The sequence below is a fragment of the Myotis lucifugus genome, unplaced genomic scaffold (genome assembly GCF_000147115.1).
Source record: "Myotis lucifugus unplaced genomic scaffold, Myoluc2.0 scaffold_96, whole genome shotgun sequence".
Taxonomy (NCBI): domain Eukaryota; kingdom Metazoa; phylum Chordata; class Mammalia; order Chiroptera; family Vespertilionidae; genus Myotis; species Myotis lucifugus.
Genome location: NW_005871144.1, coordinates 366,686 through 373,823, shown reverse-complemented (window position 1 = coordinate 373,823; position 7,138 = coordinate 366,686). Strand labels below are relative to the sequence as shown.

The 7,138-nt window shown below is 44.9% G+C and overlaps 1 protein-coding gene across 2 annotated transcripts in view; it reads right to left on the bottom strand.

Moving 5' to 3' along the window:
- The window catches only part of ANKRD6 (ankyrin repeat domain 6), a 157,658-nt gene that overhangs the window by 60,134 nt on the left and 90,386 nt on the right, over positions 1–7,138 (bottom strand). The gene's annotated exons all lie outside the window — the stretch shown is intronic.

Here is a 7,138-nt window from a genome sequence, read left to right as displayed (position 1 = left end):
AAGGAACTCTTCATCTGGCCCTGATTAAGCCTCGATCGGGGCCCCAAAGGCCAGATGGCAGAAGGGAAATGTAAACTGAGGGCGGCAGAAGTACAGAGGAGTGGTTCTTCTTCTCAAAGCTCCTGGGACATTCCCTTCCCATAGGCAGGGAGCACAGGACTGTCAATGAGGACAACACTGATTGCTCCCTGAGCCTGGCATCTATCTGCATAAGACGGGAATGTCAGAGGCAGAGGGGCAACTCTCCTTTTTTTTTTTAAATCCTCACCTGAGGATATGTTTTTATTTCTTATTAGAGAGGAAGGGAGAGAGAGACATCAATGTGAGAGAGAAACACTGATTGGTTGCCTCCCTTATGCACCCAATCGGAAATTGAACACACAACCTTTTGGTGTATGAGGATGATGCTCCCACCAACTGAGCAACCCGGCCAGGGCAGCTCATTTCCTTTTCCTGCTGAAAAAATTCCATTGTATGGATGTATCACAGTTTATCTACTTACCTACTGAAGGACATGTTGGCAGATTTTAAGTTTTGGCAATTTAGAATAAAACTGCTATACTAGTAAACATCTGTGTACAGGTTTTTGTGTGAACATAAGTTTTCATCTCATTTGGGCGAACACCAAGGAATACAATTGCTAAATCATATGGTAGGATACTGTTTAGCTTTGTAAGAAACTGTGATATAAGTGTCCCCCACTTTTCAAAAGTTTACTTTACCCCAATATGTTTTATAGAAGGCCTACATCAGTACCTGTTTTCACTAACTACAAGAAATTCAAAGAGGATTTTTCACCTTTTACAAAAAAAAAAAAAGGTGAGAAGCGAAAATAGCATTCAGCGTTTGTTTCCAGCAAGACATTATAGAGGTCGCGCACACCCCGAGCAGCAAGGGTGGCACCACCAAGCTCCTTTCTCAGGAAACACACTCAGCACCTCAGCATCAAGCCGCCACAGCTTTGAGCTGTGTCTGTGCTTACTTAATCTGTGCTTTATCTCAGTTTATTTTGTCCATTCATTAACGAGCTGTGTTCTAAGGTGATTGCTTTTTCGTTTTGTGCCATTTTGGCTTGCGAACGGATTCACAGGAAGGCTCTACTTTCAGACAGTGGGAGAAACCTGTACTGTCTTCCAAAGTAGATATAATGTTTTGCATTCCCACCGGCTGTTTTTACATTGACCTAATTGCTAAATACTATGGGAACCTTCAGTTCTTACCTGCTATGATTTCTCTGTTGCACTGGTACTGCCACCATCCCTCCTTCACCACACTTCATTCTCCTTTGGTTTCTGTGACTGACTCCACATTCTCCTACCATCCCTTGAACTGTTCTTTCTCGCATTCAAGAGCTCATCTCCCACGGGTCCCTTAAATGTTGTAGGTCCCTAAGATGCTATCCCTGGTTGTCTTCTCTGCCCATCCTCTTCTCCAGATCTCAGTATGGCACCCCCACCCGCCTGCTGCTGCCCACATGCTCCTCTGCTGCCTAGATACAGATTGCTCAAAATCTTCTTTAGCCTCCATCACTTTCTCTGAAGCTCCAAGTTCTTAAACACCCAACCATTTCACAGACATCCTACTTGGGTGTCCCCTACCGACATGTTCACAAGCAAATCATCATCCTTCTGTCCACACCCATTCCTTCTCCTGTGTCCTCATCTTTCACCTATCTACCTACTTCCCTAATCTGGAACACACCTGCTCTTTTCATTCCCCTTCCCCCACCCTCACATTCAATAAACTGCCTAATCCTCCTGATCCGAGATAGTAAAACAGGAAGATTAAAAATCAAGCTTCGAAGTCAGAGTGCCTGGGCTCAAATCTCAGCTCTACCACTTACTTTGGGCAAATTTCTTAATGACACTAAGCCTGTTTCCTCATGTGTAAAATAGAAAGAATAACAGTTCCTATGTTACCGGGTTGTTGCAAAGCTTGAATGAGATAATATACACCCTATACAGAGCCTGGCACATAGAGTGCTCAGTAAATATAAGCATGATTGTAGGGTTACTGCTTAAATGTTCCATGGTCTGTTCTCCCTTTCCCAGCAGCATTGCCACCGCCCTGATTCAGGCTGCCATCACTTCTTAGCTCAGTGGTCGGCAAACTCATTAGTCAACGGAGCCAAATATCAACAGTACAACGATTGAAATTTCTTTTGAGAGCCAAATTTTTTAAACTTAAACTATATAGGTAGGTACATTGTTATTAACTTAATTAGGGTACTCCTAAGGCTTAGGAAGAGCCACACTCAAGGGGCCAAAGAGCCGCATGTGGCTCGCGAGCTGAAGTTTGCCGACCACGGTCTTAGCTGAACCATCACAGTGGTCCCCAACTGGATACTGAAGATATTTCCTGAAATTGCTTGTGATAATCTAAACTTAGAAAATGGAATAACAGAAGTGAAGTAGATTTCAGCTTGCATATGGGTTTTGACCTAGGTAAAAGCAGAAGCCAAGGCAAGACTAATGTCCAGGATTCAGATGCTGCGTGCACTCTGGCTTAAAAGATAACTTTGTAGAAGTGAACAGAACCTGGCCAGAGAGTTGTTGGGATTTCTTAAACTTGACTCTAAGAAAGACAGAGCCTTTGAGCCAACAGTGGCTAAATTCTCTCTCTCCTGTCTGGGCCTTAGAGATCCCTGAGGCAGTGAAAGGTAAGTTCCCCTCTTCTGATGGGTCAGCATAGAAGGAAAGGAGTAATGAGACACAAACTCTCTCCTCCAGCTTGCTTTAAGACGGCGAAGATGGAGAACAGCTAGGTGAGATGCAATGTAGGGGCCATTAACACTGTCCCTATCTGCCAGGCAGTGGTCTGTGGGTGATGATGCCTGGGCCTTTGGTGTCAATTATTTTGCCTTTGTCTATGGACCTCTCTTCCTCTGTGTCTCTTGCCAAAGAGCACTTTATGTGAACAGCCCATGCAGGCATTAGGGAGACTGCTAATTCTAGGGCTAAAGTTGCATGTAGAAGCCATTCTGCCATATTAGTCTCCCTGCCTCAAGTCCTGCCCACTCCCTTCTCCACTTCAATTTATGGGGCCACTGATATGAGAACACTCTTCACAGTCCAAATGTGACAGTGTTTCTCCTCTGCTTATTGCCCTCAGCGACTCACATTCCTCCAGAACAAAGGCCAATGATACATAAATCCATACAGGGTCTGGTCTTAGCCTGTCTCCAACCTCCCACCCATTCTGCACCCTGGCTTGGCCACAAGGGTGCTCAGATAACCTTGAAAGCACCATCCTGTCATTTTTGCTTACAAAGTTCTTTAGATCTTTCCCAACATTTTCTTATCCTTCAAATCTGCTCCACCCTCCAGGTTCCCAAGGTCAAAATCCCAGGTACCCGAGCTCAAACCCCAGCTCATCCACTTATTTTTGAGTGACTTACTTAATGAATCTAGCAAAGGGAAGTCTGGGGTTAACATAGGTATCTACTTACAAGTAAACAACATCAACTGTTACTTGGCACTATACACTATACCTTGTTTTTCAGCATCATTGCTTCCAATATATTCCTCAGAGGACAGAGGCCTTCCCGAGGGGCTGGAGGAAGCCTATGACCCTTCAGGGAGACACTCACATTCCCCCAGCCACTCACAGATTGCATCTACTTAGCAAGGTCTGCTATGTAATCCTCCAGAAACGGTTGTTTTTAGTCTACTGGACTCAGTTGTCATATCTGTGGTCCCATTTTATTCAGTTTCTCTGCCAATGAAATATTAATATAACCATCTGATACTAGAAATTCTAGATACTATGATGCATGCCATCCCTCCCTCCTACTCCTATTTCCCCATAACCCACATGAGTTTCTGCAATAATTCCTTCTAAAAGCAAGCATGTCTGGGTGAGATGTGATTTGATGGGAGTAGTGTACCTACAAGAGGAGACATCCAGTGGTCTGGAAATGCCGGGACTACGTCAACTCTTTCCACGCCACTGTTTGCAGATGACACACACACAGGTTTCCCATCTCAATTCCCTTCCAGGACTGGCTGAGGCAGGAGTCGGTAAACACAAGGGGAGGAGAAGGTCTATTTAAACGCTGCCCACAGAGTGCTTCATGACCTTGGGCAGGCTATAGGTCTTCCTTGGGCCTTAATGTCCTCTTCTGTAAAATGGGGATACTAATGGTAGCTACTGACTTCATAGGGGAGCTTAAAAAAATTACCTGCGGGAGTGGATGACAAACACGTAGCACACACAGTGCCTGGCACAGAGGAAGCCCATGGAAAATATTAAGTGTGCATGATGCACATATAAAGTCAAAGGGATGCTAGAGTCTCCAATTAGATTTCCAAATCCTTTCCAACACTTAATACTCCCTACATCTCTGTTTTAGTTCCTACGGCCTGCTCCAGGGATAGCTTGGTCCCTTGACCTTACTCAGCACACAGCATGACACAGCATTTGGCTTCAGCACAGAGCTTTGCTGGGATCAAGTGTTTCTGAAGGGGAGGGGAATTAGGGCATCAAGTAGAGCCGGCCATCGGGGAGGCTCTGCGGCTCTCGCCCCATACTCGTGTCATCACACTCCAGCAATCAGATATGTGCACGCACAGTACAGGCCTCAGAATCCGTACTCTGACCTGGCAGACTCCAACCTCGGCGAGGGTGAGCATGTATGAGGTGGAGGGCAGGCTTCATGGGATGCCCTGCCGGAAGTAATCTCTCCTCCTTCACATTTCGCTACTCCCTAACCCTGGTGATTTCCCAGCTAAGAATTTCTCTCAAACTGGTTATTGTTCACATTTTAAGTTTCAGTCACAGATTAACCATGAGCAAGTTTGGTCCACTAAATTCTTTTGACAATAATTATATTACATGACAAACACACCGAATTGTCATCAGCATCAGTTATTGTACATTATTTGGGATTAAAATTTGGCTACGTGTTTACAAGGAGAAGAGGTGCCTACAGTGAAGGCGGCAGGAAGAGAAATGACACTGACCTTGAATTACTTATTATACACCCAGAATTAGCCCCAGAGACATTCATTCCCAAGAGTTTTAAACAATCATAAAATAGGTCTCGCAGGGTGTTCTCATTATCATCAGTCAAATTATCTCCACAGTGAAAATATACTTAATTAGTTGGGCTTCGGCAGTCTTCAGGAGACGGGGCCAACCTGAGAAATTACAAAGCACGAGACTCCTCAGTGGAAGAGTCCCAGGTGAAGCCTGCGCCCTCCCTCTTCTGATCACTCCCTCAGAGCACGAGGATCCTTTCTCTTCAGCAAAGTCTGAGTCTGGATTCACTGTGGTAAGTGGTGGGGCTCTCACTCTTGAGCTTGTCTCTTCCTCGCTCTCAGGGGCCTGGCACCCAGACTTGGGGAGAATCCACAGACCTTTTCCTGGGTGGAGATTCCTGTCCTGACGGCCCTTCTTCTGGGGGGTTCTCCCCAAACCCTGGGACGGACAGTACCTTGCGTTCTTCACCTTTGGGCAGACCACCTCTTTGATGACTGTTTATATCTAGCCCAATGTCCAAACAAGACCATAGTGGAAAGAGGTGATAGAGGAAAAAAAGGGGAGAGGTAGAAAGAGGGGAGAGAGGAACAAAGGAGGAAGAACAACATGGAGAAACAGTGAGCACTGCAGTATGAGGACACAGTCATTGATAAAAAATGGGGGCAAAGGGGACTCAAGTTCAATCCCTCTCAGTCCTCAATTCCCAACCTTCCCCAAATTAAACATGTCCCACCCAGCCCAGTCTCTGCTCATCAGATATTTTGGTTTATGAAAATGTTCTGTAACTAGATAGTGGTGATGCTTGCACACCTTTGTGAATATATTAAAAACCACTAAACTGTGTACTTTAAAAGAGTAAATATTATGGTATGTGTAACATAATTTACTTTTAAAAATGTCCAGTTAAGTGCCAAGGCACTGAAATCAGACAGACAAGGATTTGACTCCAATCTGCCACATGCATTATGCTGTAGGGGAGTCATTTAAGCCGTCCAAGCCTCAGGCTCCTGCTCTGTAAGATGGAAATAATAAAAGAATTATGTCAAATGGCTATAGTGAGACTCAAACAAGGTGATAAACAAAGTATCTAGCACAGTGTTGGCACACAGAAAAGTACCAATAAACCGTCATGGATGTTGAGGTGACAAAAAGAGTTGAAACTGTCTCAGCCAACATACCTTTTGACATTCCTGGGATATATTCACTAATGATTTCTACCAGACCTACTAAATGATATAACTATATAATAAGTAACTGTCTATATAATCTCAGGTAAGGAGGTCAACTGCTGAAGTTTGCTGTTCAGTCAAAAGGAGAAGAGCCTGTCTTAAAGGAAGAAATATCAATAAGCAGAGAAAGAGCTTCCCACCTGCCCCTTTGTCCTTGAGTATGGGCAAGGGCATTAAAACCAGGAGTTTACATAGAAGCATGGAACAGACCAAGGAATTTAAGAAGGAAGGCGGGAGGGGGGTGTGGAGGGAAGGAATGATTAACTGGGGAACTTATATGCATACTAGAGGTCTGATGCACAAAATTCATGCGAGGGGCTCAGCCCTCACAGCCACAGTGGCTTGCCTCAGTCCTTGCAGCCCGGCTTCGTCCAGAAGGTCATCTGGAAGGTCGTCTGGAAGGACATCCGGAAAGTCGTTCGGCTGTCTGGTCTAATTAGCATATTACGCTTTTATTATTATAGATATGGACACAGACAATAGAGTGGTGAAGACCTGTGGGGTGCAGGTGGAGGAGGTCACAGCGGGGGGCGGGGGGACATAAACAAAGGGGACATCTGTAATACTTTCAACAATAAAGGGGGAAAAACTATAAACTCTTACTTTCTTGGCTACAAAACACACACACAAAAACAGGGATTTAGGCCAAAGAAAAGCAGAGCCATCACACACCTCTGAAACTGCTCAGCATGCTGGCTCCCACTAGATCAGTGGTTCTCAACCTTCTGGCCCTTTAAATACAGTTCCTCATGTTGTGACCCAACCATAAAATTATTTTCGTTGCTACTTCATAACTGTAATGTTGCTACTGTTATGAATCGTAATGTAAATATCTGATATGCAGGATGGTCTTAGGCGACTCCTGTGAAAGGGTCGTTCGACTGCCAAAGGGGTCGCGACCCACAGGTTGAGAACCGCTGCACTAGATA